Source organism: Coenobita brevimanus, chromosome 100 (genome assembly GCF_032717465.1).
Source record: "Coenobita brevimanus isolate Jiangsu-jjx chromosome 100, ASM3271746v2, whole genome shotgun sequence".
In the NCBI taxonomy this organism is placed as follows: Eukaryota; Metazoa; Arthropoda; class Malacostraca; order Decapoda; family Coenobitidae; genus Coenobita; species Coenobita brevimanus.
The window spans coordinates 56,279,358-56,288,355 of record NC_137053.1 but is presented as its reverse complement, the minus strand read 5'-3'; the positions used below and the strand labels follow the sequence as shown (position 1 = coordinate 56,288,355).

Genomic DNA, 8,998 nt, shown 5'->3' with positions numbered 1-8,998 from the left:
AGTGTAGGAGAAGAGGAAGATTGAGGAAAAGGAGGCCAGGGAGAATCTTTGCAGGAAAATACGGCAGAAGAATAGGAGAGGAAGAGAAGGGAATGCAGAAAGGAGAAATAATTATCCAAGGGAGGGAGGGAGGATGGAGAAGAATAAGAAGTGCAAGAGAAGGAGAAAAAAGGAGACAGCAGGTGGAGAATAAACTTGAGGAAGAAGAGAGATAGTTAAGGCCTGAGAAGGATAATGCTACGTTACAGGCAGGTTTTTGAACGATAAAGAAGTTTGATGTGAAGGAGAGGGAGGCTGGAGAATGGAGGGAAGGTGGCGAGAGGGGGAGGGGATCAGGTGGCGTGAGGGATGGGAAAATGGAGAGAGAGAGGGAGGATGGGGAAAGAGAGGGAACAGAGGTGGTGATGAGAACTGGGGAGAGATGCTGCGAGATAAAAAAAAAAAAAAGTGTTGTACAGTTAGGCAAGCAAAAATGTTACATAATTTGATATCGGCGAGGAAGTACAGTAGACTATGACAGAGGTGAAAGCGCACACACGCGCACGCACACACACACACACACACACACACACACACACACACACACACACACACACACACACACACACAGAAGCAGAGAGAGAGAGAGAGAGAGAGAGAGTTACAGTACTGCTCAATACGCAAGCTCCTTCGTCACCACAAGACATTCGCACCCTAGTTTTGGAAGCTCATCATCTCTCTCACTGGTTTATTTTTTTCTATTACACCACAGCCGTCCCTTTTATGTAATTTATGTTTTTTGAATGCCGTAAAACAAACATGATATTATTAACGTCTATCTATCAGTCTATCTATCTCTCTGTCTATCTATCTTTCTATCCATCTCTGTCCATTTATCTATCTATCTATTTATTCATTCCCAGATGCTTTAATCCCGTATGGAGTTGCCACAAGCAAATCGCCTCCACCTCCCCCAGCCCTTTGCCATTCTGCAGTCCTCAGTCCAACTCACTCACCTCTCTTTTATAAGAGTATATCTCTCCAATCCATACCTCCATTTCATTCTTGGGCTCCCCCTCCTCCTCTCCCTCTCTACCTCACTCACACACACTCTTCCAGTCAGTCTCTCATTCTCCATCCTCTCCACATGGCCAATACATTTCAAAGCATTTCTCGTAACACTTTCAATCAGATCCACATCAGCACCACAAGGCTTCTTTACTTCCTCATTTAACGTTTCCGGTAGGGGGGAGATGCCAGGGAGCCTCCTTAAAGACGGAAGTAAAGCCATAATATTCAGCTGAAGAGGAAAAAAGCAAAAAAGACCATTTATTTTCACTGTAAATCCACCTCTCGCCGAATTCTTACGTAAAAATGACCCATGAGAGTACTGATAAGCCTTTGTTTCTTCTTCATTCATTCATTGCCAGACGCCATGTATCCCAAACGGGGTGGCCAAGGGCTTAGAGTTAATTGTTTTACAGGGAGGGGCACTAATCCTCCACCAACCCTACATGACACGTAGGGAGAAACCCTAAATTAAATATTGCGAGGATTCGAACCAGCGCTTGCAACTGCGTGAGTACAGCAGCTTACCAAGCGAGCCATTTAGGCTAAAAAAAAAAAAAAAATGAATGCTACAGATCTTCCTAAGCCAAGATACATAGGCACAATTTTCAGTCGATGATGATAAAGCACAAAAATGATGTAATGGTGCTGGAGATTATGCTTCCAACTCATGCCGATTATTTCCGTAAATGACATAAAAATAAAAATAATAATCATCATCATCATTATCATAATAATAATAATAATAATAATATTAATAATAACAATAATAATAATATAATAAAACAGTGATAATAAAAATATGAACGTCTTTCATGCAAAAGAAAAGAAGGAAAAAAAGAAACAAAGAAGCAACTGTAAAGAAAAGGTATATAATTTAGAGTCTCCTAAACTGTCCAGTAATACGGCTATAAATGTTCCTTCAAAAAAGATGATAACAAGAAAAGTGATTTCGGCGATCATAGACCAGCTTCCAGTTCTTGCCGGCTGTGCACTCTTGACTGAAAACATCTTTTCGTACTGGAATCAAGTAGGGCAGTTTTTCATTTACAGGTGGGGTTGCGTTAGTCTGAGGTAGGTCAGTGAATATGGGTTTGTTAGGTGAGGTTAGGCTAGGCTAGGTTAGGCAGGGGTTTGGTTACGTTAGGTCAAGGCAGATTAGGTTAGGTAGCTAGGCTAGGTTAGGTTAGATTAGATTAGGTTAGGGTCATGTAAACACAGTCATCCTGGGAAGAGAACACTTAACTCGCGGTACTGGAATGATTTGCAGTCAGAATATCGCAGGCCGAACACATTACTAATTGTGTGGTCTGGGTTTGTGCAGGGAATTGTACGAGGAATTTTCAACTTTTTTTTTTTTTTCATGCCGGAGAAAACTTTGAAAGCTCGCTGAGAATCTCCATGGTTTTAAAATTAATGAATGGAAGCTTGGCCCATTTTTATAAGGCACTACTGAATTTATTCCAACTTTGTATCTATAGCTGAGAAGAAACACACCTTGGATAAGGGGACCCCTACCACGTCCACTCCCTTCCCACATCCACCCTCCCCTGCATCCACCCTCTCCCAAATCCACCCTCTCCTGCATCCACCCTCACCCTCCCACGTCCACCATTCTTTCCTGCATCCACTGCCTCCTCTATCCATCCCCTACAGCATCCACCTCCCTTTTCACACACCCATCTACCTGCTGCATCCAGCTTTCCATCCATCCCAATTTCCTAATCCTTGACCTTTTCTCAGATACGGAATTACTAATATATTCTGACTGAGGCTAAAACCAAACGATTTATTATAATTATAATAATAAAAATGAAAATAATAATTATAATTATTATTATTACTACTACTGCTACTACTACTACTACTACTACTACTACTACTACTGCTACTACTACTACTACTACTACTACTACTACTACTACTGCTACTACTACTACTATATCATTACAAGTTAGCCAAAAAAATCGTAGTAGTCACTGGGTAAGTAATACTATGATTGTCGTTTTTCCTGCTATTGACGCAGTTAAGTATTATATTAACACTAACACCAATGAATTTTACTAAGGTGCCGGAAATCCTTTAGCGCGTTTGTTTGCAGCTGACAAAGATCCATCACCTTCACCTTAGTTGATAGTCACGTGAAGTCAGATTAGAGAGAAATTTGACTAGTAACCAAGGAGATTCTTTTCTACCTCATTGCTTAGGGTCATCGAATTTCACACAGCCACGGTTTGGTATTTGAGTTATACGGTCAGGCCAGTTCTGTCAGATGATGGCAAACCAGGTATAACAGTCTAATAAGGGGTTATAACGGGCTCTTATGGCGATTAGAGAGAGAGAGAGAGAGAATCCGGCTGACCTAGTTGAGGAAGAGGTCAACCTTGTAGTGTTCTGGTTCAACACCCCTCCCCCTTCCCTGTCTAAACATTTCCTCCTTCGCTACATAGCCCCCTCCCCCTCTCTCTTCCCTCATTTCTCTTTCCCCCCACCTCCTTCTTAGGCCGCTCTCTCTTTCCCCTTTCCGGGTCCCTTTCTCTCTCTCCCCTTTCCTTTTCTCTCTTCATCTATAACCCTCTCTCCGTCCCTTTCTCTCTTCCATCTCCCTCCTCCCTTTCTGGGCACCCCTCCAGACTCCTCCTTCCCTTTCTGGACATCCCTTCTCCCTCCTCAATTTCCTCTCCCTCCGTCCTTTTCTAGACACATTTTCTTTTTCTCCCTTTCTCCCCAGAGAGCCCCCTCCCCTTCTTTCCCCCCTTTCTTTCCATAAATCACCTCCCCTTCCTTCAGTCCCTAGTCATCCTCTCCCTTCCTCCATCCCCCTTAAGGCATGCTCCTTTCCTTACCTCGCTCCCTTCCTCTCTTGACAACCTCCTCCCACAGCCTCCCTCTCCTGACAACTTCCTTCCACTGCCCTCCCTCTCTTGACAGCTTCCTCCCACTGCTTCCCTCTCTTGACAACTTCCTTCCACTGCCCTCCCTCTCTTGACAGCTTCCTCCCACTGCCTCCCTCTCTTGACAACTTCCTCCTACTGCCTCCCTCGCTTGACAACTTCTTCCCTCTGCCTCCCTCTCTTGACAACCTCCTCCCACTGCCTCCCTCTCTGGACAACTTCCCTCCTCCCTTTCTTGACAACTTCCTCCCACTGCCTCCCTCTCTTGACAACTCCCATTCCCTCCTGCTCTAGACAGTCCTCCCCCCTTTCTCTCTCTAGATAGCCCCCTTCCACTCCCACCCTCTCTAAACAGGCCTCTCCTCGTCCCACACTATCTAGACATCTGCTTCCTCACCCTCTGTCTAAACAGCTCACTGGACTTTCAGTCAGATAATGATGGATTCTTTAAAAGTGAAGGTGGCGTCCATAGATGAAAATGGTATTGATCTCTTGTGTGTGTGTGTGTGTGTGTGTGTGTGTGTGTGTGTGTGTGTGTGTGTGGTACACACACACACACACACACACACACACACACACACACACACACACACACACACACACACACTTCTAATCGTCTGTGCCAATCACTGTAACGCTGTTATTAATTTTCTCTTAAAAGCAGCACTTGTGGGGTCTCAGTCAGGCTCAGTTTCACAAAAATATAAATCGTTTTTTATACGCATAATAGATACTCTGGTGGCAAGGTAACTTTCGGTCGGTCTAAAAATAGGAGAGAGAGAGAGAGAGAGAGAGAGAGAGAGAGAGAGAGAGAGAGAGAGAGAGAGAGAGAGAGAGAGAGAGAGAGAAAGAGAGAGAGAAAGAGAGAGAGAGAGAGAGAGAGAGAGAGAGAGAGAGAGAGAGAGAGAGACTTTTATTTGAGTTTAGTTGTTGTAAGAAGAGGAAGGCCGAAAAAAAAAAAAAAAAAAGTGAAATTGACTGCGAGAGTTTATGCCAGTTGGATGGGGATCTGAAAGCTTCTTTTGCCGAAGATCGTCACGTAATATGTATTATTTTCCTTTATTTATAAATTTCTCTGACTCCCTAAGCTGTTGTGGAGTTATGAATTATTGTAATTTTTTGTATAACGTTAAATTAAGATAAAAATTGAAGTTGCTTCTACTTAGGTCCTCTTTTCTCCCCTGATTTATGTTCCTGAAGTAGATAATGAGCTTGTTTTGAGTCCTGCACCCTCTTTGAAAGTGTGTTAATAGGTCGCTGGCAGAGCAATGTAGCTTTTAACCTTCTCTGGAACCAAGCCTCATCGCTTTTTGAAATATTTCCCCAAGCGACTTGAAACAAATCAGTGATGGTTTCCTGCTGCTCTTAAATTTCCACATAAGAACTACAGGTTTCAGTCGAAACTGCTCAACAACATGCTTAGCCGTGGCTGTGAACCCAACGCTGCAGTAAAATATGAATATTCTTGCTAAAATACCCAGGTGTGGAAATTTTATGAAAGAAGTGAAGGGCATGCTTAGCACCTCCTTGTGCCTTGAGCATCTATAGTTTAAGAATTATGCGGTTAGAGTAATGATTAGATGGAGGGGTGAATGGACGAATTGGTGGATGGACATACAGCTCGGAGGGAAGATTGCTGAGCGTTCTTTCATTATTCTTTTTCTGCAACTCATTCTTTATTTGCCTTTTTTCATATTTTTATTTTTCTATTCTTCAGCAGACCTAGACTTTGCCTGAGAGAGGATCCGGCGATGTGACAGGTGGGCTGCGAGCTGTGTGAGGGCTTAATTATAATAATCTTTTTACTTGTTCACTACTTTGCGCATCTCAAGGTGGGAGCAATCTCTTTAACCCTCTTGACTACTATCAGCTTTGGAGAGTCTTCTTGGACTACGGGACTTAGATATACCGGTGGATTTCATTAATGGTTACAATATTTGAGGTTCTTCCGGAGATGAACAAAATATCTGTTGGTAACTGATTGACTGACCGAAATATAAGTGACGGCGCAACTATGTTTGTTCATAACCTGCTTGAAAAGTAAAAGGCATCCTCGTATCGAAGGGGTTACGAGACAACTGTGTTTGGTCTGATGGCAAGGAAGGCTTTAGCGATAAGGGCTTTACTAACTGCACACACACACACACACACACACACACACACACACACACACACACACACACACACACACAAACGAAAGAGCTACAAACGTTTTGGTCACTTCCTAGCTCCGAACAGTGTAACTAGTTTTTGTATGTCTGTGATTCTTGTCATTTTCATGTCTCAGTTCATGGGGTCCTTGATAACTGCGTGTTCATTCTGAGGAACGTGTTCGTCTAGTTACTGAATTTTTCCCAAGACAATAGTTTGAGGTAAGGTGTTTTTTTTTTTTATTCATGTGGAAAATAGTATTCATATGTATTTCAGACAAAAACAACATTAATAGACAATAGGTAGTCGAAAACAACATTGTATCATTACCCGTCCCCGTCCCGGGGGGGCTCGGGGACGGGTATTGTTTTCACTCGGTTTGTCTGTCTGTCTTTCTGTTCACAACTTTACGCGAAAACTACTAGTGCGATTTTGACTAAAATTACAGGTACGATGGGCTATGACTTTCTGGTCACCTGATTAAATTTTGAGCCAAAATGGGCGAAGGTCTAGGCTGTAGACACAAAAATGTAAAAAAAAAAAAAAAATCGTTTTTTCGCCATAACTCATATCAAATTCGTCGTATCGACATGAAACAAACACCTGAAGGTGCATCTTTCAAATCAGCATCCTATAATATGTCTCATTACATCAGGGGGATAGCCTTCCAGTCAGCGGTAGGGGGGTCAGTGTCAGGTGGGTCGGGCCTAAAATTTCAAATGGGCATGAAATCGTCAATTTTCACCCGATTTACCCCAAATTTGATACGTTACATCTTTGACTAGATTTCCTGTTGTGTTTTTACGTCAACACAAAAATGATTGCCAGGGACGGGTTTGCTGTGCCTTGGCACCGCTTCTTAAGTTTGTTGTAAACAGCACTGATAAATAATTCTGTCAGTAGGAAATATTAACCTATAACTGATAAGTGGTACAAATCAGTGAAGAGAAAACAACTTTATTATATACAGTAATTAAAAATATGTAAAAAAATATAAATACATCAGTAGCAAGCAGCAATGATATATAATTCTCTTAACAGGAAATGTTGAAATATAAGATAAGCGGTATAAATCAGCGAGTAGAAAACGATGTAATACAATTCAGAGTCGGTGGAAAACAATACTGATATATCAGTCGGAGTCGGTGGGAAATAACATTGACATAATTTATCAGATATATAATTTAATCAGTTGGCAGCGTTAGTCACTCAGCCAGTTCAGGTGTTGACTACGCTTAGGTGGTGGATTACATGTGTAGTGTGCTGTGTGGTGAATCATAAGGGAAATATAATTTATTTCCACGAATGAAGAGAGTAATCGGAGTGCTTGTTTATTATTTTCAGCTACTTTTTCGGCTCATTAAGTAGCGTTTCTTATATCCCTGCTAACTCTTTTTTTTTTTTTTTTTTTTTTTTTTTTTTTACTCAGGAAGGAGTTTCCGGGAGGGATTTGGTATATTAACCATTGCTTTAATTCAGTCACTAAAAGAAGTCTCCTATAGGATGAATATACTAAATGAGACGTGATCTTACAGTATTAGAAGAGTTGATTCGTTCATCCGATGGCGTATTTATTATAATCTTTTTAGCTACGTCCATATGATTAATTCTGCTTGGGAGGGATTTTTAAAACTAGACAGGTCAGATATAGCCTTCTTTAACCCTTTCACCACTCAAGTTTTTTTTTTTAGTTTATAAAAAGCGATTAAAACCAATACCATGAATATAGAAGAGTTAAAAGAACAGAGTATAAAATAAAAAATCTCTTACAAAAACAAGATAACCAGTGTCAAGACCGAATCACACTTAACTTATTTTGCGCAAAGTACAGTAATTCGGACAGGATACTCAACAAGTTCTAGCAATGAGCACGTAACACAGTGGTAGGCTGTTGTTTCGTTACTGAGCTGAGAACTGCCCCGACATGGTGTAGAACAGAACAGGCCCTTCTCTTATGGGGGAAAACGTGGTCGGGTTGATAAGTGGCTCATGAACAACAGCCACACCTTGCTTATTTCCTGCAGTATCTCCAGCTCTTCTTTCCTTGATACCTCCTGACTTTGCATGTGTGAGATGTTAGAATAATTCTTCATTAGTCTCTTCACTCTCTGGTGGCTTTCATAAGCTAAAAAAAGAAAATATCTGTCAGCATCATATATAAATCAGAAGACGACACCAGATAGAACTGCTTTATAGTGACACGCATAAACTCTTCTGGCTGTAGCAAGAATGACATTGTCGTATCGATCAGGCTATCCCCTCCCCCCCCCCTTTCCACATGAGTGCTTCTTAACCCTCAGATATCGGGTAACGTCCTCGATAGTTTTGCTGCTACCATACGATTTCATTCAGCCTCAGGAAGGTATCAGATAGTGAAGGAGGTTATTAAAGCTATATATAAAACCCTTTCTGTTTGAAAAAGTCTTTTCAAAATTGAATAAAATCGTCAGGATATAGGAATAATGAAATAAAAAAGTACTTCTCCGAGTTGAAAAAGTTAATATGGATATTATCGTGTGATGCTATCAAGGATGGAATTCAAGAGATCATCGGACTAAAGTGGTTATGTAGGTCTGGGTCGTCATATTAAGAAAACCTTCCTAAGCAGAGTGACAGTTGAACCAGATGCAGAAAAAGGCGAGTAATGTTGTCCGAGAGAGAGAGAGAGAGAGAGAGAGAGAGAGAGAGAGAGAGAGAGAGAGAGAGAGAGAGAGAGAGAGAGAGAGAGAGAGAGAGAGAGAGAGAGAGAAAAAGAAAAGCAATTGCATGACTAGGTGTAGACAGCTCGGGTCTTACAATTACTTGGAAGTACTGCAATAAATTAATAGATAAAAAACAAGGTCATTGCACAGAGCCGCTACAAAAACAAGTTAGGAAACTCGGAATGTTGCTCAGCAGAGAGAGCT

The 8,998-nt window shown here is 41.5% G+C and overlaps 1 non-coding gene across 1 annotated transcript; it reads right to left on the bottom strand.

Moving 5' to 3' along the window:
* Positions 1 to 4,386: 4,386 nt before the first annotated feature.
* LOC145414785 (small nucleolar RNA SNORA23) lies at positions 4,387 to 4,539 on the bottom strand. The gene has a single exon (XR_013899939.1). It is a non-coding gene; the product is annotated as a small nucleolar RNA SNORA23 (small nucleolar RNA).
* Positions 4,540 to 8,998: the final 4,459 nt, after the last annotated feature.